This window comes from Petaurus breviceps, unplaced genomic scaffold (assembly GCF_028583685.1).
Source record: "Petaurus breviceps papuanus isolate PSGF00001 unplaced genomic scaffold, PetGlider_PUasm1.0 189, whole genome shotgun sequence".
NCBI classification, from domain to species: domain Eukaryota; kingdom Metazoa; phylum Chordata; class Mammalia; order Diprotodontia; family Petauridae; genus Petaurus; species Petaurus breviceps.
Genome location: NW_027185809.1, coordinates 31494308 through 31518739, shown reverse-complemented (window position 1 = coordinate 31518739; position 24432 = coordinate 31494308). Strand labels below are relative to the sequence as shown.

The window sequence follows — 24432 nt, the reverse complement described above, 5'->3', positions numbered from 1 at the left end:
GTACTTTACTCACTGAGCCACCTAGCCCTCCTGAAGATCTGGTTTTGAGTACTGACTCTCTTGCTTACCAACTGTGTGACCCCACAGATAAGCTGAGAGAGAACCTTTAACAATATCTCTATTACTTACTTTGCAAAGCTGTTGTGAAAAAAAGCAATTTGTAAGCTTAAAGACTCCACATAAATGTAAGTTATAACTATGATTATTTTTTAGATAATCTAAATAACTTAATCTCAGAAAGTTAAATTGAGGAAACAATAGAGTAACTTTTTTTCCCCAGAATTTATTTATTTTTTTAGCTTTCAACATTCATTTCCACAAAGTTTTGAGTTCCAAATTTCCTTTCCGTCACTCCATCTCTCCCCTAGCCCCCACCCCAAATGGCAAGCATACTGAATATCACTTCCCCCAGTCTGCCCTCTCATATCTCCCCAACTTCTCCTCCCTTACCTACTTTCTCCTTACTTTCTTGTAGGGCAAGATGGATTTCTATACCCCTTTGCATGTATATCTTATTTCCTGGTTGCTAGATTAACTTTTAAAGGAAAAAAGTTAATAAATAAAAAGTTAAGTAAATCTAGACAGATTTACCAGTGAATTCTACCAAACATTTAAAGAACAAATCAACTGTTTTCAAAAATGAAGAAAAAAGGCATTCTGTCGGACTATATGAGAAAAACGTAGTTGTGATTTCCAAACCATGGAAAAATGAAGCACATCAAGAGATTTGTCAGCAGTAATCACTAATGAACTAATGCAAAAATAGAAAATCAGTCATTGATAAACATTGATGCAAAAATGCAAAATTAAATATTGACATAGAAAAATCAGTATCTTTAGAAGATTGCATGTTTTCTGCCTCATTGGAATAATCTGTGTTTATTTTATCAAAATTTCTTGACTTGACTTGAAGTTCTTGAGCTGACTGTCTCTGACTATGGTATCCTGCCTGTACTCTGCCCTGTGAAATGTGTTGTTTTAAGTCTAGGATATCAACAGATTATGCCAAGCATTTTACTTGTTCTTAACCCTGTCCTCTTAAATGGTCACTTCCAAGGTTCTCATCAATTTTTTCCCTGTTTATTATTATGAACTTGGCAAGCATTAAACAAATATGAACATCCCATATATGAGAAAAACAAAAAAAATGCACATGAAATTGAATCTTCATTAGTTCAGGGTCTTTTTATGTTTCAGATTTCACACAGTAGTTCTGTCTATTATTATCTTTCTTGTTTGTGTCGCCTGAACTTCCTCTATTCCTTTCCTTGTTTTCCTAATGATTCATTGATGTTCTTTGCCTTTTTTAGTAGCACCATCACTCCCCCCCATTTCTTCTGCCCTTCCATCCCCCACTTTTCCATTCTTAATTTGTCAACCAGATCCTCCTTATTGGTAGGCATCAGGTTCCCTAGTAATAGTTTCTCTTGCCATTTCTGCCTTCTAAAAGTTGAAATGATTAGTAATGTGAATGAAAAATTTATCAGCTTCCTCTGTTTTTAATAATGAAACTTGAGTGGAAAGAGTATTAACTTTGGAGTCAGAAGACTTAGGTTCAGATTTTTCTCTTAAACTTACTGCCTGTGTAACCTTGGGTAAAAACCACTTTTGCTTTCTGAGCCTTAGTTTCCTTATCTGTAAAATGAAACAGACTAGATGGCCTCTGAGGTCCCTTCTGGCTCTATGACCCCCCCCCCCATCACTGTCATATCATACCCCTCTGCCAACTTTTTGCTTTGCTTCTGAACCTCATCATTCAGCACTTTTTTTTTTCAATGACCTACTGATGCATAATATACTATCATTATAATAGTTTGTCCATTTCTCCCTCCTTTGAGATAAACCTGCATAATCTCTACTTCACTGCCTCCCTCCAGTTCCTGGATGGCCAACACAGGACTCTTAATATGCAAAATGAGGTAGCATGGTGTATGGGATAGAGAAATAATTGCAGAATCAGGAAGCCCTGAGTTTTACTCCTACCTTTAATAGATACTGGCTGTGTGACCATTGGGAAGTTACTTAACCTCTTAGTGCCTTAGGCCACTTTATAAGACCATATTTCAGAGAAGGTGCCGGTTGACATTGGTGAAGGAAGTTGTACCTGAAAGTTCCCTACGCTGATAAAATCACAGGTCCAGTAAAAAAAAAAAAAAGAAATTGTTCTAGACTTGATATGCAATGACACTTTTACTTAGTCATATAATTTTATCCCTACATTCCAGGTTTGGAACACACACCATCTAGTCAGTGGTAAGTCTGAGGTTGTATTTGCTTCCTTATCTTTAAGATGCTTAGTTTTATTATTAGTAATGCTTACTGCATTTGAATTTAGATATCTGGGCCCACTGTTTATTACTACCCTTGTTGAATATTATCTTTTGGGAATTACTGGCCACTCTCACCACTATTCTACTTAAGTCATTCTTTTTTTTTTTGCCTTTTGGAGGGCAGTTGGGATTAAGTAACTTGCCGAAGGTTACACGGCTAGTTTGTGTGTGTGTGTGTGTGTGTGTGTGTGTGTGTGTGTGTGTGTGTGTGTGTGAAGTGTGTGTGTGAAGTGTCTGAGGCTGGAACTGAACTTGGGTCCTCCTGACTCCGGGGCCGGCGCTTTACTCACTGTGCCACCTAGCTGCCCCTACCTAAGTCATCCTTTTTTTTTTCTTTTAGAGGGCAATTGGGTTTAAGTAACTTGCCCAAGGTCACACGGCTAGGTTTTTTTGTTTGTGTGTGTTAAGTGTCTGAGGCCGCATCTGAACTCAGGTCCTCCTGACTCCAGGGCCAGCACTCTACTCACTGCGCCACCTGGCCGCCCCAAATTATTTTTCCTTTTTTTTTAAAAACAATTGGGGTTAAGTAACTTGCTAAAGGTTGCACGACCAGTTATTTATACCTAAGTCATTCTTGTGTCATTTATACCTAAGTAATATCTGGCTAAATACTTAGAATTAGATAATTTTCTTCTTTTTCCATTTTCAATACAAACCTTAAATCATACCCACAAATGACCAGGCAAATGTATTAGCAAATATATTCTCTTTCAGACTCTGGTGAGATGCACTCCATCTGTAGCCAAGAGCCCGTTATTCCTGTATCCTTAAGCAAAAATTCCAAAACCCATTCTCTCCCGAATCTAGCTTCTAAAGACTGCATCTTCAATAAGCAATATGGATGAAAATAACAGCTGTGCCCCAGGGAGCTTTTTTTCCCTTAGGACTTTGAAATCGGTATAAATATTTTCTGTATCTGGCTCCACCAGCATTGTTGGAAGATGTGGTCATTAGCTGTTAGTTTCTATTGTTCTTGGGAGGTACTCTGTAAAATTTTGTGTTGGTCAACAAGTATTTATTAAAGCATTTACTATGTGCCAGGCACTGTGCTAAGCTCTGGGGTATAAAGGGAGGCAAAAATAATCCCTGGTCTCAGGGAGCTGACATCCATGTGGGGGAGACGATATGTAATAAACTAGGTCCATACAAGATACTTCCAGAGTTGATGGAAAATAATCCCAGAAGGGAAGTTATTAACAGATGGGGGACTGGGAGAGACCTCCTGCAGGAGATGAGATTTAAACTTAGTCTTGGAGGAAACCAGAAAAATTAAAAGACAAAGGTGAAGAGGCTGAGTGTTCCAGGCATGTAGAAGAGTCAGAACAAAGGCATGGGGGTGGGAGATAAAGTTTTCATGCTGGCAGAACTGCAAGTAGGTTATTTTAGTAAAATGTAATGTGTGGAGGAGAGTAAATTATAAGATTGGAAAGGTAGGAAAGGGCCAGGTTATGAAGAGCTTTATTTTAAAAAAATAAGTGATTGATATCTTTTGTTTTTTTATTGCCTAAAATTTCCCCTGTATCCCTCTCCCCTTATGCTAAACAGAAGAATTTATATTTGATCATGGAGGTAATAGGAACATAGTACAATCTCTACCTATGACTGAAACATTTCTTCATAACTGCTGAAATTGTGGCTCTTCCTGTCTTTCATCTGCTCAATATCCAGTACAGGGGTGACAGGATGGGGTGTTATGTTTGTATCTATGCTTGAGAAAAATAGCCTTGGCAGCTTAGTGGACCATGGATTGGAGTAGGGAGAAATTCAAGTAGGTGGTTGAATACCAGTCTAGGAGAGAGTTGATGAAGACTTGGACTGGTGTGATGTCTATGTAAGTAAAGAGAAATGGACCTCCAAGAGAGGTTGTGAAGGTAGAAATGATAGGATTTGGTGGTGGATGACACTGAGGTTGCAAACCTGGAGCTTGGGAAAATGATGATTCTCTAGGCAATAATAGTGAACTGTGGCAACAGAAAGGGTTCTTATGAAGTTTTTTGACATGTAAAGTTTGAGATACCAATCTAATTCAAGATGACCAAAAGGCAGTTGGTGATGTATGACTACATCAGCAGAGACTATACATAGATTTAGAATTTATCTTCATAGAAATGATGATTGAACTCAGCAAGGCTAATAGAATGTTCATGTAAGGTGGCATAGAGTCAGAAAAGAAGAGGGCCAAGGACAGAACCTTGGGAGACAACCAAGGTTAGTGGATGTGACATGGGTGAGGAACTGGTGAACCTTGTTGTAAGACAGCCTCCTGATGGTTTATGTCAGGCTTGCTCATGGATTTGTCTCTTCTTCCTGTGGTCAGTCATAGATGTTCTCTCTCCTGTCAACACTGATGAGTCCTTATTGTTATTTTGTGATGCACAGGAAGTTACTTTCTGTTAGGGTCCATTTCTGTTCTCTGTGGGACCAGCCTTGAACATACATAGCTTCAAAGATTTAATTAATGATCCTTCTTTCTTTCCTTTGTCACATCTTCCCATTCTTCTGCAACAGGTTTAGACTCCACTTTGCCTCCTTGGAGTATTTTTTCCTTTGTTTTCCTCTTGAAGTAGTTCTTTTCATTCAAGAAACACTTGGTTCTCCCTTATAAACTGGAGAGTAGAGAGTCATTCCTCCTTTTTAATCTTTTGTACAAAATGCAGAGGACTAATCTGCATTTTAAAAATTTGCTTTAGAGGAAATACAGACATAATACAGTTTCTACAGATATCTGAAAGAAACATTCCTTCCTTCATGACTGCTGAAATCTTGGTTCTTTGGGCTTATTCCTACTGGGACTCCTCATGGAGGCTGCCTCTCTGTATATTTGCCCAGGTTATTATTCAGCAAATTCTTTCTAGTTTCCTAATTCTTTCCAGGTAGATCTGGAAAAATCCAAACCTCCAATCATTGCTCAATTCTGCATTTTATTTTGCCCCTCAACTGCTCAGTCAAGTGAGTCTTGAGTTTTTGTTAGGCTATCATCTTTGGTGTATGGCTTATATCTGAAGCATTTGCTTTCTCTCTCTCTTTGACTAGCAATGTCTTAAGCTCTTATTGTAATCTTAGATTAAATCTTATTTTTATAATCCTTTTGTTTTCTAACCACCTTCATTTAGAAATTATTTAAATCAATCATTTTTTACATAATTTTTATTTATGAATATATCTTCCCTTTCTCCCATAACAGTAGGATCATCCCTCATAACAAAGTGTTTTTAAAAGGAAGGAAAGGGGCAGGCAGCTAGGTGGTGTAGTGAATAGAGCACTGGCCCTGGAGTCAGGAGAACCTGAGTTCAAATTTGGCCTCAGAAACAACACTTACTAGCCGTGTGACCTTGGGTAAGTCACTTAATCCCAATTGCCCTGTCTTTCCCCCTCCAAAAAGCCCCCCCCCCCAAAAAAAGGAAGGAAAAAAGTAGTTCAGTAAAACTAATAAACACATGAATTTATGCCTGACAGTATTTGTGGCATTCTCCAACCACAGTCTGCAGAGTGGGGAAGGAAGCTCATTTTCTTATCTCTTCTTTGGGGTCACATTTGTTCACATCGTTGTCACATAGTCGCGTCATCAAGTTTTATTAAGCACCTACCACTGTGCTACAGAGGACACAAAGAAAGGTAAAAAACAGACCTTATCCTCAGGGATCTTACCTTGGAGTGCATTTGCTTTTAGCTTTTCTCTCCATTTACGTTGGGTTCTTGTGTATTTTGTTTCCTGAGTCAGCTTCCTTCAGTCTGAATCATTTCGTATGTGCTGCTTTGTGAAACATTCATTTTCTTTAAAGATTTTTCTTTTGTATCACTTATTTCTAAATGCATTCACCCTCCCACCTCCTCCACCAGAGAGCTTTTCCTTGTAGGAAAGAATAAAAAAGAGAATAAAGGCAATTCCCAAAAACTAATCGAACTCAACTGAGTCTGACAGCCTGTGCAATGTTTGACACTCATCAACTCCCACTTTGGAAAAGAAAAAAACAAGGTACACTTTCTTCTTCTTTGGGGACAGGCTTAGTCAATTTAAATGCACGGTTTATAGATTTTTTTCCTCATTCTTTCCATTTAAACTGCTGTGGTCATTGTTGATTTTTTTGGCTCTGCTTAATTCATTTTGTTTCAGTTTATATACATTTCCTTATGCTTCTCTGAATTCTTCATATTTATTGTTTCTTTTAAAAAATGAATGCATTTTCTCAATATATTCCTGTCGTCTTCCCAGAGATTCATCCCTTATGATATAAATTAAAAAGAGGAGAAAAAAGTCAGCAAAACTAGCCAACATATCAAAAAAGTCAGACATTATATTTTACTCCACATTCATGATTCCCCACCTCTGCAAAGAAGCAGGGAGAAGATATTTTTTTTTCTCTTTCGGACCAAGCTGAGTCGTTATAATTTCACAGCATTTAATGGTTTTTTTGTTCTGTCCATTTACATTGTTGTATTTAATGTTGTATGTGTTGTATTCATTGTGTATATTTTTTCCTGATTGTGCTTTGCATTCATATATATCTTCCCATGCAAAACTCTGTATTATTTCGATCATTTCTTAAAGAACATTAATATTCCATTATATTTGTGTGCCACAATTTATTTAGCTATTCCCTAATCTAAGAGCATCTTTTTCCTACATCTTTATTACTACAAAAAGTGTTGCTGTGAATATTTTGACATATGAAACCTTTATCTATCTTTTTTTTTTTATGAGCAATCGGGGTTAAGTAACTTGCTCAAGGTTACGCGGCCAGGTTTTTCTGGGTGGGTGCTAAGTGTCGGAGCCCGGATTCGATCCCCAGGTCATCCCGACACTGGAGCTGGTGCTCTTACTCGCTGTGCTACCTGGCTGCCCCACCTTTATCTATCTTTGACCTCTTCAAGGTATATGTGTAACACTGGGATGGAACCTGTGAATGACTGCTGAACTTCCCAGGCTCTCTTCCCCCCCCAAAACAAAAACAAGACCTGATTTTGTTAGTGCAAAAGGAGTCATTGTTTTTGTTGCAGGTTACATCGTTCTTTTAAGGTGTTAACCAGTGTTTATGAACTTGAATTACAGGTATCTTTTTATACTTAATTGTACTTTTTCACCACAGATTAAACCACTGGGTAGAAGGAATTTTATAATGTCTTTGAAAGAACATGTTTCCTACCTCATTCACTTTCCTCTAATTCAAAGATTTAACTTTCTAGGTGTGACATACTCTTTTTCCCTTTGGGAAGTTCCATATTGTGTTGATTTCTATTGTAGATGTTGAAACTAGTGTGAAAAGGGAAAGTCTGCCCTTTTAGATCTTTTTTTCATGATGGTAAAAAAGTTTTTGTGATCTCTTTGGGGATGAAAGAATGGTTGGTAAAAAAAAAAAAAATAGATGGAGAAAGATTCAAAGAACCACTTTCTCCAAAGCATTAACTTTAACTGGGAGTAGTGGGAAGAGGAAAGAAAAGATTCAGTGCCTTAATGGGAATTGAGCCTGCTGTTGGAAACCTGTGTGCCATTTTGGTTTTGTTCCTTGAAGAACAGGTCTGGATTCTGTTGAATGCCCTGACCAGTGCTGAAGCGGGGAGGGGCAGTAGCCATGAAGTAATTAATTCCAGCTGGGTAGGGCTTTGCCCCCCTGTTGATGACAACTTGTTTTATTGGACCTTGATTCCTGGAACTTTATTAATTCTAATTGTTATTTCTCTCTACAGGCTATGTGAGGTTTCCTGAGAAACCATTAGATAATCAGGTTTTGCTGGCACTTGATTATTAGGGTAGACAAGAAAAAAACTTAGTGAAGGTATTTGAATATCTGAATTGGTTTTCTCATAGAGCTGGTCTGCTATGTCTTGGAACTTTTTGTTACTGGTTGAGTTTTTTTCTCTTTAGAGTCTGATATTGTTTCAGCTACTGCAGAAGTGCTGGGCTAAGGTTGTTCTTTCTAGTATGTAAAATACTTGCGTGTACTTAGAAATAAAAATAGGATAGAAAGTTGTTAGGAGAATGAGTATTTCTGACTCTACTGGCACCTATTTTTATATATGTATATACATATATATGTGTTTTATATTTGTAAAATATATACATATATACATAAATATAAACTTATACACACACACTTATGTATGTACACATATTGGAAAAGACATTCTAAATGTGGCAGGTAACTGTAGTTCCACCCCATTGGACCACAGAACTGGCTGCTTGCCTACCATTTCATGCAAAGCTTAATGAAATAACTTCCTAGACTTATTGAGGGAGACGGCTTGTCAGATTCAGGGAATTAGTCCTGAAATTTTTCCACTGTAACCAAGAGTCAGTGTCTCAGGGTCATTTAAGTATCCAAAGCTGCCTTGGTATGGGAACCCTGGGGTGCTTTCTAATTTTGCAGGTTATTGGCACAGTGTAAGTTCAGTTTTATATGTAAGAAAAACACATGGATTGAGATTGGCACCACAGTGACCTGTGTATATGACAAAGATGTCAGTTTTCCATGTTATTGTCTCTAGATCGTTGTGTGAAGTCACAAACTGTTCGATTGTTCCTTTTCTTTTCCTTCTTGCTCAGGTCTGAATCACTTTTGCTCCCCCTGTTCTAGAGATATGTTTTATAGAATCATAAGATAGAAAGGAACCTTAAGTTCTACCCCCTAATTTTGTAAGTAGAGAAACTGAGGCTCAGGGAGGTTAAATGATTTACCCAATTTAAAAAAAAGCTAAACTGTTTTGTTTTACATTCTACTTTCTGAATGTTTGTGGTAGGTATCTCCTTTTCAGGCTAAAGAGTTTTTGGTTGAATTCCAGGTTATTAGATTTTTTTTTTTTTAAGGAGCAGAATTATTCAGTAGGCAGAGCATAGAATTTAAGAGACTTGAGATTTTTACTGTCTCAGACAGTTATCTTCTTGGTAAGTTCTTTATCCCCTAATTCTAAAATTTCAATCTAACAGACAGTGGATGATACTTTAATATCCTTCCATATATAACTGCACAGGCTACTTTGTCTCAGCTACTGATGACAACAGAGAATAATTTTAAGAGGACCGGTTTTGAGACTAGTTTTCAAAGTGGCTAATTGAAGCTGATTTAACCTGAAGATGGGCCAGAGCCTAGTGCTTTGATTTGACTCAGCATCAGCAATACAGATGTTTCATGTTAATTTGAGGAGAACTGGAAGCACAACCATCTAAGTTAAATTGAGAAATATAATATATTAGGGTGAAAGGGGGAGAATCTTTTATAACTTGAAAATCTTGCTAAACTCAGGCATAGTCTGTAATCTAAACAGACCTCGATAATGTGGCTAATTGAAACTTAAACAGAGGGATAATAGAATTGGGACAGCTTAATTAGAGATAAAATGGAATGCAATCGTTAAAAAAAAACACTTTAAAAAGATTGTGACAAGCTTTTTGATCTGGAGTATTATACAGGGCTAGAAAATGAATTCAGATCAGTTTAGATTTGAAATTGTTACATGCCTTTAAAACTATTTTAAACATTGCACTGTTAGAATTTATGGCAGTGGGTGTCAACTTTGGGTCATGTTTAGGTTAGTATCCTTACTAATAATGAAAATGAGTGGGAATGACATGTGAATTACATTTGCAGGAGATGTTAAACCAGGAAGTGATGAGAACACCAGGGAATCCAAAAAAACTAATATAAAGGAACCTAAAGATGTTGGTGACCTAGTCAGGAAATTACAGCATGAAATGCAACTTCAAGTTTTAGTAAAGTCATCTGGAGAAAATTAATCTGAAACACAGATATTGGGTGGTAGGGGAGAAAGCTGAAAAGTAACAATGGTAAAAAAGTCATGTGTAAGCATACATTATTTTCCTGGGTTAGGTGGTAATGGGGCTATTAACCAGATTATATAGGAAATTGTAGTGTAATATCACAGTAATCTAGTATTGTGTGATTTTGGGGGATTGCCTACACAGAAGTATTATGTCATGGAGCTAAGGAGGATTAGCTCATTTTGTTTTGACTGATGAGACAGTTCCTGGAAGGCTGCAATCAGTTTAAGGCACCTCATTACAAGATAGCTAAAGAGCAATTGGAGGGAGTTCAGAGAATTCTAACAGGAATGATTAAGGACCTGGAGGGACTGGCTTATGAGGAAAGAATATAAATGAAATCCTTATAACTTGGCAGAACAAAGACTGCAGAAATATACAACTGTATAAATATCTCAAGGGTGAAATCTTATGGAAAAGGGTAATTTTTTAGGGTGGGAATTGGGGAGGGTAGAAGGAATTGAAGCAGAATAAAATTTAAACAAGAGAAAATTTAAGGTAAATATCTGCATTGTTTGATGATGAAGGCTACTCGATGGTTCTCTCTTAGCAAGTCTGCTATTTTTCATGAGTTTTTCACAGAATGTTTTTTATTTTCAGTTAGTACTTTTTTTTTTTCCTGGAATCACATCTATTACTTATGTCTAGAAGGTACTATAGACCACACCCTACCATAGCCAACCTCTTTCTTGAATTTCTGGTTCTTAACTTTTCTGGAAATAAGTAGGTTATTTGGAACTCTGATGGGCACGAGATTGAAATGTCTCAGCTTTCTGAAACAGAATCTACAACTAAGATGTCCCTCAGAATTTTAGAGCTATAGGTTAAAAATTTTAGGGACATTTCTTCCATAAGGTTTCTGATGGTTAGGGGGAAGAGAGTATCCTCTCTTTGATATTTGATTCTGTTTTATGGATCATTGGTCCAGTAATGTTTTTTTTTTTTTTAAAGCAATCGGGGTTAAGTAACTTGCTCAAGGTTACACGGCCAGTTATTTCTGGGTGTGGGGCTGAGTGTCTGAGCCCGGGATTCGATCTCCAGGTCATCCCAACACTGGAGCCGGTGCTCTTACTTGCTGAGCCACCTGGTCGCCCCTAAGCAATTGGGGTTAAGTAACTTGCTCAAGGTTACACGGCCAGGTGTTTCTGGGTGGGTTCTAAGTATCTGAGCCCGGATTTGATCGCCAGGTCATCCTGACACTGGAGCTGGTGCTCTTACTCGCTGTGCTACCTGGCTGCTCCCCCAGTAATGTTTTTAATAAAACTTATGCTTGGGTAGTAATTATGTGAAAAACTAATTTTTGTTGGGGTAAGCACACTGAACATTGGGATCAGCCAAGACAATTAGTAGTATAATCTATGGAGTGATATAGCCCTTTGTTAAAATGGGGTCCTGAAAAAACTTGAAAAAAATTTTCTACTTTATTTTTTGATTTTTTCGAAATGTATATATCATAGGAGTCTTTCAAGATATTTGAAACTAAAGGCATAGCTGCATCTAGGGGGATAATAAGTTCCTTGCTTTTATAGGGATGGCAAACTCTGGTCTACTAATTACAAATATAGGGAGTGGTTTAATTCACAGTGAAGGGAACTCAGCAGACTAGTCCCTTGAGCTCAACTCTTACCTACCAAAAGAGGATAATACCCTCACCTTAATGCATTTTTCTTTCTTCAGGAAGAAAGTTCTTAAAATGTATATGCTCTGCAAAAATAGGTGCTATTTATGATTGTAAGTTCTTCTATAGCTAGCATATTTAGATGTTAGAGATAATCCATGAAACTTCTCAGGAGGTGTCAATGGCTTCTTTCTAGCCATATTCAACTCTTTACTTACCTTCTTTTTAAAACAACTGAAAAAGTTGACAGTTCATTGGCTCTCAGTCCTTCAGATCCTATCCCAACCCTCCAGGGTCCTTTTTCACCTTTTTGCTCTATTAATTACTTTTGCTATATTAATTACTTCTTTGCAGCTTACTTCTTTGCTCATTATTAAAAAAAAAATCCTATTGTAAATTCTTGAATTGACTATAAAACCTTTATTAGTTCTAATGTGCAGTCATTTATCCATTACTTTAGCTGCTAATCTTTGGTAGTTTTGAGGTAGAGAAGCTTTTCTTTAGGCAGAGAAATTCAGGGCTTGTTACCTTTACTAATTACAAACTTGTCTGAATGCCTAGTGGCAAAACTATTTTCATTAACATTGTTCACATCAAAAGAACTGTTATATCTTTTCCTTTTAGTGATTATATGAATTTGACTCAAATTAGTTCTACTAGTCATCAAGCCAGTTGTATGTGTAAAGTCGGTGTTGACTTTGTCATCATTTTTCTTTATCCCATTTGCTCCTATAGCATTTATTCTTGATTTTGTTTTTAAAAAATAAATCTTATTGACATATTTTGCCTTTTATATAACTTGCATTTCCTATTGTATCCTTCCACAGCATCTCGGAGAGCCATTTTTGTAACAAAGAATATTAAAAAAAAATTCTGTAAGATTAATTGACATATCAGAAAAAGTCTAATGTTATATGCTGTGATCCCTGCCAATACTCCTCCATCTTTGCAAAGAAACAGGAGGGAGATTTCTTCTTATATCTCTCCTTTGGGACCAAGAAGAGATTTTTGACCATTATAATTTTAATAGCCTATGCTTTCTTTTGTTGTGGTTGTACTTCCCATTTATGTTATTTTAGTTGTATATATTGTTTTCTTGGTTCTACTCACTTCATTTTCCATTAATTCATATAGGTCTTTTCATGCTTCTCTATATTCATCATGTTGATTTTTCTTTTTTTTTTTCGAGGGGCATTTGGGGTTAAGTGACTTGCCCATGGTCACACAGCTAGTTTTTGTGTTAAGTGTCTGAGGCTGGATTTGAACTCAGGTTCTCCTGACTCCAGGGCCAGTGCTCTATTCACTGTGCCACCTAGCCGCCCCTATGTTGATTTTTCTTGAAACACAATAATATTTCATTACATTCATGTACCACAATATGTTTAGCCATTCTTTAATCAGTGTGCTTCCAGTTTTTTGCTACCACAAAAGGCACAACTATAATTTTTTTGGTATATGTGAGTATCATCTTTTTATCATTGACCTTTTGGGAATCTATACCTAGCAGTGGTTTGTCTGGGTCAAAAGGTATGGACATTTTAGTCACTTTATTTGCACAATTCTAAATTACTTTCTCAGGTGGTTGGGCCAACTCACAGCTCCATCAACAGTGTAATATACCTGACTTTCCATATCTCCTCTAATACTAACTATTCCTATTTTTTTGTAATCTCTTCCAGTCTGTGGGGTATGAGTTGAAACCTCAAGATTATTTTAATTTGCATCTCTCTTATTAGTGATTTAGAGCATTCTTTCATATGGTTTTGTTATTAATTCACAATTCTGGGAATTGCTCAAATCTTTTAACCACTTATAAATGGGGGATTGGCTTTTGATATTGCATTTTTTTTTTAGTTGTCTTTATATCTTGGATATCAGACCCTTATCAAAGATATTTCTTACAAATATTTTTCCCATTTAATGCCTTCTTATCTTAGCCTTATTATTTGTTCTTGCAAAAGCTTTTTAATATAATCAAAATTATCTATTTTATCTTTCAAGCTTACCTCTATCCCATGTTTGGTTAAAAATTTGCCCCTTAGTTATAGTTTGTAAATCTTTTTATGATATGATCTTTAATTTTCAGATCACGTGTCTATTTTGAATATATTGTAGAATTTGGTATAAAGTACTGGTCTAAATCCAGTTTTTACTAGTCTGCTTTCTAGTTTTTCCAGCAGTTCTTGTGAAATAGGGAGCTCTTTCCTAGGTAATTTATAATTTTAGGTTTATCAAACACTGGTTTATTGAGTTAAATATTTTTCTGTGTAGAAGGAGGACCTCCACTGAGCTCTGGCTTCCACCTTCCCCAATCCATGTAAAAGGGGACTCTAAACAAACTTTGGAGCTGCAGAACCCACAAAATGACACAGAGAAGCTAACCTCCCACTGAGGACAGCCTAGCAGGCTGGCAGGAATCAGACAGCACAGTGCTCTGGGAGCGGAGCCCAGCCCCACGCGAGGCTTTAGCCCCAGGGCAGGCCTGACCAGCCACTGGTAGGAGGGACTCCAGATCAGCAGCAGCTGTGGCTGTTTTTAGATTTATCAACACATAGATGTGAAGGACAAAGTGAGAGGCCAGTGCAGTATGGACTTTGGGACCCAGTAAGTGGGAGTGCGTGGCTTTTGTGCCCAGGGTGAGAAGCCGCTGAGACATTGGCACAGCCAGCTAGCTCCACATGGAAGCTTCAGGTTCTGGCCTGCAGAGTGTGGGGGCACCAAGCACCAGTCTCAGGGGTAATTGCTCTTGCTTTAACTTTCTTGGATCTGGATTGCAGTCTAGGGTGGAGTTCCTAGGGTGTGTGTCCAGCTTGCCAGAGTGTGTAGAGACCTCAGAGAGGGCACCCATCTAATACCTCCGGCAGCTGAGAAAACCCCAGCATTTGGGACGAAAGCTCCCCTGTCTGGTGGCAGAATCCTACTGTGGCAAAAAGCCCAGGGGTCAAGTGACTGAGGGGGCGACATGACCAGGCAAAGGAAACAAAGCAGACAGAAGATTCCAACATTAGACTCTTATTTTGGGGACAAAAAGGAGCAAAGCATGGAACAGGAGGAAGACAGTGAAGTCAGAACTCCTGCACCAAAAGCTTAAAAGGAAAATACGAGCTGGTTACAGGCCATAGAGGACCTTAATAAGCAGATAAGGGAAGTTGAGGAAAAATTGGGAAGAGAAATGAGAACAATGCAAGAAAATTACAAAATGAGAGTCAACAGCCTGAGGAAAATCACACCTTAAAAAATAGACTAACTCAAATAGCAAAAGAGGCTCAAAAAGGCATTGAGGAGAAGAATGCCTTAAAAAGCCAAATTTGCTAGATGGAAAAAGAATCTCAAAAGCTTAATGCGGAGAATCACACCCCCAGATTTAGAATGGAGCAAATGCAAGCTAATGACTTTATGAGAAATCAAGGTGCTGTTAAACAGATCCAAACAAATGAAAGAATAGAAGGCAGTATGTAATATCTCATGGGAAAAACCACTGACCTGGAAAATAGATCTAGGAGAGATAATTTAAAAATTATTGGACTACCTGAAAGCCATGATCAAAGTAAGAACCTAGAAATCATCCTCCAAGAAGTTCTCAAAGAAAACTGCCCTGATGTTTTAGAAGCAGAGGGCAAAATAGAGGTTGAAAGAATCCACCGATCACCTCCTGAAAAAGATCCCCAAAAGAAAACTCCTAGGAACATTATAGCCAGGTTCTGGAATTCCCAGATTAAGGAGAAAATATTACAAGCATCCAGGAAGAAACAATATGAGTATTGTGGAAACACAATCAGGATAACCCAGGATCTGGCAGCTTCTACACTGAGGGATCTAAGGCTTAGAATATGATATTCCGGAAGTCAAAGGAGCTGGGATTAAAACCAAGTGTCACCTACCCAGCAAAACTTGAGTATCCTGTTTCAGGAGAAAATACGGTCATTCAGTGGAATAGAGGACTTTCAAGCATTCTTGCTGAAAAAAAAAACCAGAGTTGAATAGAAAATTTGACATTCAGATACAAGAAGCAAGAGAAGCATGAGAAGGTAAATAGGGAAAAGAAATCATAAGGAACTCATCAAAGTTGAACTATTAACATTCCTACATGGAAAAACAATAATTATAACTTATGAAACTTTTCTCAGTAGTTGAAGGGAATACAAATATATATAAATATATGTCTATATATGAGGGTATATGGGCATATGAATACGTATGTGAATGTGCGTATATATGTTTACAGGTATACATAGATAGAGGGCACAGGACCAATTTAACAGGAAGGGATGATACTTAAAAGGTGAAATTAAGTGGTGAGAAAGGAATATAATAAGAGGAGATGGGGAGAGACAGAATGGGGTAAACTATCTCATATAGAAGAGACCAAGGAAAATGGTTACAATGGAGGGGAAGAATAGGAAGGCAAAAGGGAATGGGTCAACCTTATTCCCATTGAATTTGGCTTGAGGAGGGAATGAAATACACACTAAATAGGGTATCTCACCCTCAGGAGAGTAGGGGGGAAGGCATCAGAGGGGGGATGATGGAAGGGAGGGCAGGCTGAGGGGGAGGGAAGTTGGGAGCACCCACTTTTGAAAAGGGACGAGATCAAAGTAGAGAATAGAACAAGTGGGAGGTGGGACAGGAGGGAGAGAAATATAGTCAGTCTTTTACAATATATCTACTATGTTATTGTTTTGCATTAGCCACACATGTACAACCTATACTGAACTGTTTATATTTCCAGTAAGTGTGGGAGACAAGGAAAGAAGGGAATGAATCTGGAATTCAAAATTTTAAAATCAAATACTCAAATATACATATATATATATATATATACACACACACACACTATTATTAATACTATTTTACATGTAATTGGGAAATAAGATATACAGGCACTGGGGCATAGAGTCCACTGAAAAAGTTGAAAGGGGTATGGGAGAAAATATGGGAGAGCAGATTGGAGGAGGGGATATCTATTGTGGGACTGCTATTTTGGGGCGATGGGTAGGGGAAAAACAGGGAGAAAATTTGTAACTCAAAATCTGGCAGAAATGAATGATGTAAATCAGAAGTTAATAAAGAATTTGAAAACAATTTTTTTTTCTGATTCTTCCTTGTTTAGTGTGTTCCATTCTCCGATCCTTTTCTACTTTTTTTTTTTTTAAGCAGTCGGGGTTAAGTAACTATGACATTTCACATTGCCTTCTATTTTTTCATTTGTTTGGATCTATTTAATAGTATCTTGATTTCTCATAAAGTCATTAGCTTCCATTTGTTCCAGTCTTATTCTGAAGGAATGATTCTCTTCAGTGAACTTTTGAGATTCTTTTTCCACCTGGCAAATTCATCTTTTTAAGGCATTCTTCTCCTCATTGCCTTTTTGAGCCTCTTTTGCCATTTGAGTTAGTCTGTTTTTTAAGGTGTTATTTTCTTCAGTCAGGTTGTTGACTCTCATACTTTTCTTGCATCATTCTCATTTCTCTTCCCAATTTTTCCTCCCCTTCTCTTATTTGGTTTTCAAAATCCTTCTTAAGGTCCTTTATGGCCTGTAACCAGCTCATATTTTTTTGAACACTTTTGGTGCAGGAGTTCTGACTTTACTGTCTTCCTCCTGTTTCATGCTGTGATCCTTTTTGTCCCCAAAATAGGAGTGTAAAGTTGGATTGCTCTGCTTGGTTTGCTTCCTTTGCCTGCTCATGTTGCCACTTAATTACTTGACTTTTGGGTTTTTTGCCATAGTAGGACTCTGCCACCAGACAGGGGAGGGAGCTTCATCCCAAACGCTGGGGTTTTCTCAGCTGTCGAAGGTGTTAGTTGGGTGCCCTCTCTGAAGCCTCAACACGCTCTGGCAAGCTGGTGCATACCCCAGGACCTCCACACTAGACTGCAGTCATATCCAAGCAGGTTAAAGCAAGAGCAATTACCCCTCAGACTGGTTGCTTGGTCCTCCTACAATCTGGAGGCCTGGAGCTGAAGTTGTCATGTGGCAGTGGCTGCAGGGCTGCAGCACCTCAGTGGCTTCCTGTCCTGGGGGCAAATGCCAAACGCACCTCCACACTACTGGATCCCAAAGTCCACACTGCAATTACCTCTCACTTTGTTCTTAGTATCTATTCGCTGATAATTCTGGAAACTGCCTATAGCAGTAAGCACCCCAAGCGTCCTCAGGGTTGCTGCCACCACAGGTTCTTGGATCTGCTTTGATAAAGGAAAGCAACTCAAAATGGGTTAACAAGCTTACTTTAATCAGTCAAACATGTATCGTTTACCTAGTTCAGGGGAAAGAGGTCAGCACCCTGAACTTCAGAATATACAGACAGAATTATCAAGACAGAAACAGATCAAGTAGACAGATTTCCAAACTGTCCAACCATTACATCCATACCCAATCAACATCTGGGTTTGAACATCTGGGTTTTTCAAAGCTGGGGGGCTCAGGACAATGGCTTCCCAGAATCCATATCAAATCACAGAACACTTCTCAAAGTGAGCCCCAAAAACAAAGCTACACATCAGGGCTTATATAGCCTTCTCCTGGCTCAGAGAATGTAACAACCTTTTGGACCCACTGGCCAATCAAAAAGCATCAGCTGAAAAACAAGCCTCCCACCCCAGGCTCCAGGTGCACTTTAGCCTAGGGGCAGGGAAGATCTTTAAAATTTACATTCCAATTACACCACCACTGCTGCTGGTGATCTGAAGTCCCTCCAGCCAGTGGCTGTTCAGCCCACCCTGAGGCTAAAACCTTGATGGGCTCCCCAAGCGCTGTGCTGTCCCCTTTCTGATGTCCTGGCAGGTTGTCCTCAGCAGGAGTTTAGCTTCTCTGTGTCATTTTGTGGGTTCTGTGGCTCCAAAGTTTGTTTAGAGCCATCTTTTACATGAATTGGAGTTGGTGGGAGCTGGAGCCCTGTGGAAGTCCTGTTTCTATGCCGCCATCTTGATTCCGCCCCTTAAGCTCAGATTTTCATCCATTAAGTTCTGTAGATATTTGTTGACTGCTTATTCTTTGTAAAGCTACAAAAATAAACAGTATATGTTTATTGCCCTCAAGGAAATTAATGTCTCTTACAAAGAGATAGGACATGTTTAAGAATAATTTTAATACAAAGCAAAATGTGGTGGGTCTTGGAAGAGGAATAGAGTATGGTTAAATTCTTTCATTTTATGCAGGGTTGGAGTGCAGAGTTATCAGTGAGGTGACTTTGAATGTAACTTCAATTGATGGGTAGGATTTTAACAAGAGGAGATGATAGGGCAGGACATTCTGGGAACATTTTTCACAGTGTCATGTATATCCTCTTCATTCCCAGTGCAACCATCCTAGTATAGATTCTCTTTACTAGTTACTGGGACCATTGAAATTGCCTTCATTTTCTTCTTCATCCAATTCATTCTTCATATGTTCCCAAAGTGGGTGATACCTCCCCCTGAGGGGCACTGGAATGATCCAGGGGGTGGTAGTAGTTTGAAATAACTAAAATTTTCATACTTACCATTTGCTTCCCTATCCTTGTTCTATGTTCTTTGCTTATGTTTCCTGTGCTTGGAATGTCCTTCCGCCTCTTGAGTCCCAACCCTTTTTTCAAAGCTCAACTTAAATGTCACCTCCTTTATGAAGCTCACAGTTTCCTATCCACAAGTACTTTTCTCAGAAGACCTCACATAGCACTGTCTCATACATCTGTAATATACTTGTCATGTGTAGCAGCAAGCACCCCAAGCGTCCTCAGGGTTTGCTGCCAACACATGTTCTTAGATGTGCTTTGTTAAAGGAAAGCAACTCAAAATGGGTTAACAGGCTTACTTTAATTAGTCAAACATATATTGTTTACCTAGTTCAGGGGGGAAAGGTCAGCACCCCGAACTTCAGAATACACAGACAGAATTATCAAGACGGAGAAACAGATCAAGTAGACAGTTTTCAAACTGTCCAACCATTACATCCATACCCAGTCAACATCTGGGTTTTTCAAAGCCGAGGGGGGGGCTCTCAACAACGGCTTCCCAGAATCCAGATCAAATCACAGAACATTTCTCAAAGTGAGCCCCAAAACAAAGCCTCACATCAGGGCTTATATAGCCTTCTCCTGGCACAGAGAATGTAACAACCTTTTGGACCCACTGGCCAATCAAAAAGCATCAACTGAAAAACAAGCCTCCCACCCCAGGCTCCAGGTGCACTTTAGCCTAGGGGCAGGGAAGATCTTTAAAATTTACATTCCCATTACATCATGTAACACTGCATTAACATTATTTGTGTTTCTATCAACTAGTCTGTAAACTTTATGACCGCAGGCATTTTATCAAAACTTTATATTTTTCCTGAGATGTAGCCTAGTGTTCTGTATAAAGGCATTTTTTTATTGATGCCTTTTGAAAATTAATTAACTTTTAGTTTTCAGCATTGGCTTTTATAAGATTTTAATTTCTAAAAATTTCCCCCCTCCTTTTACTCCCTGCTCCCTAAGATTGCATGTAGTCTGATGTAGGCTATACATGTATGATCACATTAAACATATTTCCACATTAGTCATGTTGTGAAAGAAGAATCAGAACAAAAGGGAAAAACCATGAGAAAGATAAAAAACAACAAAAGAAAGAGAAAACAGCATGCTTCAATCTGCATTCAGACTCCATAGTTCTTTCTTTGGATTGTGGATTCCATTTTCTCTCATGAATCTTTGATCACTGCATTGCTTGGAAGAGCTAAATCAAATGACCAACAAACAATGCTGTTACTGTGTACAATTTTCTGGTTCTGCTCACTTCATCCAGCATCAGTTCATTCAAGTCTTTCCAGGTTTTTCTCAGTTCTTTGCTCACTGTTTCTTATGGAGCAGTAGTATTCCATTACATTCATATACCACAACTTGTTCAGCCATTCCCCAATTGATGGGCATCCCCTCTGTTTCTAATTCTTTGTCACCACAAAAAGAACTGGCATAAATATTTTTGTATGTGTGGGTCCTTTCCCCTTTTTTATGATCTCTTTGGGATACAGCCCTAGAAGTGGTATTGCTGGATCAAAGAGTATGCACAGTTTTATAGCCCTTTGGGCATAGTTCCAAATTGCTCTCCAGAATGTTTGGATCAGTTCACAACTCTGGCAGCAATACACTTGGGTTTCAGTTTTCCCATATCTTCTCCAACATTTATCATTTTCCTGGTTTTGTTATGTTAGCCAATCTGATAGGTGTGATGTACCTCAGAGTTGTTTTAATTTGCATTTTTCTCTAATCATTAGTGATTTAGAGCATTTTTTCATATGATTATAGATAGCTTTAATTTCTTCATCTTAAAACTACCTGTTCATATCCTTTGACTTATATTCTTATAAATTTGACTTAGTTCTCTATATATTTTAGAAATGAGGCCTTTATCACAGATACTGGTTATAAAAATTGTTTTCCAGCTTTCTGCTTCCCTTCTAATTTTGGTTACATTGGCTTTGTATAAAACCTTTCAAATTTAAGTTAATCAAAATCATCCATTTTGCATTTCATAATGTTCTCTTATTTCTTGTTTGGTCATAAATTCTTCTGTTCTCCATAGATGACAGGTAAACTATTACTCTCTCTCCTAATTTGCTTATAGTTTCACCCTTTATGTTTAAATCGTGTACCCATTTTGACCTTATCTTGGTATCTGGTGTATGATGTTGGTCTATGCCTAGTTTCTGCAATACTTTTTTCAAGTTTTCCCAGAAATTTTTGTCAATAGTGAGTTCCCATCCTAGAAGTTGGAGTCTGGGTTTATGAAACAGTAGATTACTCTAGTCATTGACTACTGTGTCTTATATACCTAACCTATTCCACTGATCCACCACTCTTTCTTGGCCAGTACCAAGTAGTTTTGATGATTGCTGCTTTATAATACAATTTAAGGTATGATGTAGCTAGGCCACCTTCCCTTGCATTTCTGTTCATTAATTCCCTTGACATTCTGACCTTTTGTTCTTCCAGATGAATTTTGTTATTATTTTTCTAGTTCTATAAAATAATTTTTTGGTAGTTTATGGCACTGAATAAGTACATTAATTTAGGTAGCTTTAGCTCGGCCTACCCATGAGCAACTGATATCTTTCCAGTTATTTGGATATGACTTTATTTGTGTGAAAAATTTTTTGTAATTGTATTCATATAGTTCCTGGGTTTGTCTTGGCAGATAGTCTCCCAAATATTTTATATTGTGTACAGTTACTTTAAACAGAATTTCTCTTTCTATCTCTTGCTGCTAGGCTTTGTTAGTAACATATTTCTATGCCAGTGATTTATGTGGGTTTATTTTAAATCCTGCAGCTTTGCTAGAGTTGTTAATTATTTCATGTAGTTTTTTAGTTGATTCTCTAGGATTCTCCAAGTACCATCATATCATCTGCAAAGGGTGAAAATCAGTTTTGTTTCTTCATTGCCTATTCTAATTCCTTCAACTTTTTTTTCTTCTCTTAGCTGAAGCTACTGTACTATACTGAATAACAATGGTGATAATGGACTTTCTTGTTTCACTTATTTTGTTGGAAATACTTCTAGCGTATCCCCATAACATATAATGCTTACTAATGGTTTTAGATGCTACTTATCATTTAAGGAGAACTCCATTGATTCCTATGGTCTCCAGTGTTTTTAATAGGAATAGGTATTGTATCTTGTCAAAAGCTTTTTCTGCATCTATTGAGATAATCATATGATTTCTTTTAATTTTGTTACTGATATGGTCAATTATGCTGATAGTTTTCCTAATATTGAACCAGCCCTGCATTCCTGGTATAAATTCCACCTGGTCATAGTGTATTATTCTCATGATAAGTTGCTGTTGTAATCTCTTGACTGATATTTTATTTCAAATTTTTGCATCTATATTCATTAGGGAAATTGGTCTATAATTTTATTTTTCTGTTTGACTTCCTGGTTTAGTTATCAGCACCATATTTGTATCATAAAAATAATTTGGTAGGATTCCTTCTTTGCCTGTCTTTTTTCTAAAGAGTTATATAGTATTGGAGTTAATTATTCTTTAAATGTTTGGTAGAATTCACTTGTAAGTCCATCTGGCCCTGGAGAATTTTTTCTTAGGGAGTTTATTGATGACTTGTTCAATTTCTTTTTCTGAACTGGGGTTGTTTAGGTATTTTATTTCCTCTTCTGTTAATCTGGGCAATTTATATTTTTGTAAATATTCATCCATTTCACTTAGATTGTCAGATTTATTGAGAGCAATAGCTCCTAATTATTTTTAAGTTTTTTCTTTATTGGTGGTAAATTCACTTTTTTAATTATTGATACTGGTAGTTTGGTTTTCTTTCTTTTTTTAAAATCAGATTAACCAAAGGTTTATCTATTTTATTGTTTTTTTTTTTCATAAAACCAGTTCTTAGTTTTATTTATTAGTTCAATAATTTTCTTAATTTCACTTTTATTAATCCTTTGATTTTTAGAATTTCTAATTTGGCATTTAATTGGACTTTTAAATTTGTCCTTTTTCTAGCTTTTTTAATTGTATGACTAACTCATGGATCTCGTCTTTATCTTATTCATGTAAACATTTAGAGACACAAAATTTTCCCTAAGAACTGCTTTAACTGCACCCCATAAGTTCTGATATGTTGTCTCATTATTGTCATTCTCTTGGGTGAAGTTATTGGTTATTTCTATGATTTGCTGTTTCACCCACGCATTCTTTAGTATTAGATTACTTAGTTTCTAGATAATTTTTAGCCTATCTTTCCATGACCCTTTATTACATGTAATTTTTATTGCATCATGATCTGAAAAGGATGATGCCTTATTTTTTACATAACGAACATTTCCAAATATATTGTTCATGTCTCCCTTACTCAGTGAGTCTCTTCTGGTAACAAAGATGAAAAAAGAAAAATAGTAGTTCATCAAACCCAGCCAACACACTGAGTATGTGTGACAGCATCTGTCCCTTCCTCATGCACAGTTCCCTAGCTCTCCATTGAAGGGGAGAAGGTGCTCCTCCCTCCCTCCCCCCCCCACAAAAGCTTGGTTCTTATAATCATTTAGTTTTATTTTATTGTTCTTTCCTTTTACATTGTTGTCATTGTGTATATTGTTTTAATTGTTTATGGCCATATCTTTATGGGTAACTAGGTGGCACAGTGGATAGAGTGCCTGTTTCCCTGAGACTCATCTCCTTGAGTTCAAGTCTGGCTTCAAACACTTAGTAAATGTGTGACCCTGGGCAAGTCACTTTACCCCACTTACCTCAGTTTACTAATCTGTAAAATGGGCTGGAGAAGGAAATGGCAAAGCACTCCAGTATCTTTGCCACAAAAGCCTCAAATGGGGCAAGAAGAGTTGGAAAAGACTGTAAAATGATTGAGCAACAACTAAACATATCTTTATTATGCATGCATCAATTCATGTGTTCCATAAACATAATTGTTTTCCAAATTTGATCCTTCTATGTTTCTCTGAATTCATCTTTTTCATTTCTTTTGGTGTAATAATGTCCTATTACAGTCATATACCACAATCTGCTTAGTCCTTTCCTGTCCCTGGGTAACTACCTACTTTGTTCCAGTTTCTTTGCCACCACCAAAATTACTGCTATGAATATTTTGGAATATATAGGACTTTTCTGTTTTTTACCTACTCAAAGGTATATAAGCCTAGCAATGGGAAAATCTGGGTCAAAGGGTATGGACATTTCATGTCACTTTTTAAACATTTAATTCCAAATTACCTTCCAGAGTGGTT

At 37.4% G+C, this 24432-nt stretch overlaps 1 protein-coding gene across 5 annotated transcripts in view; it reads left to right on the top strand.

Annotated features, from left to right (window-relative positions):
* Positions 1-24432, top strand: part of AREL1 (apoptosis resistant E3 ubiquitin protein ligase 1) — a 70135-nt gene that overhangs the window by 7751 nt on the left and 37952 nt on the right. The window contains exon 1 of one of the 5 annotated variants that reach the window (XM_069092222.1): positions 5776-6306. The exons of the other annotated variants lie outside the window; for them this stretch is intronic. The gene's annotated coding sequence lies outside the window, so the exon portion shown is untranslated. Of the gene's footprint in view, positions 1-5775; positions 6307-24432 lie in introns of those variants that run through there. 5 annotated transcript variants of the gene reach the window in all.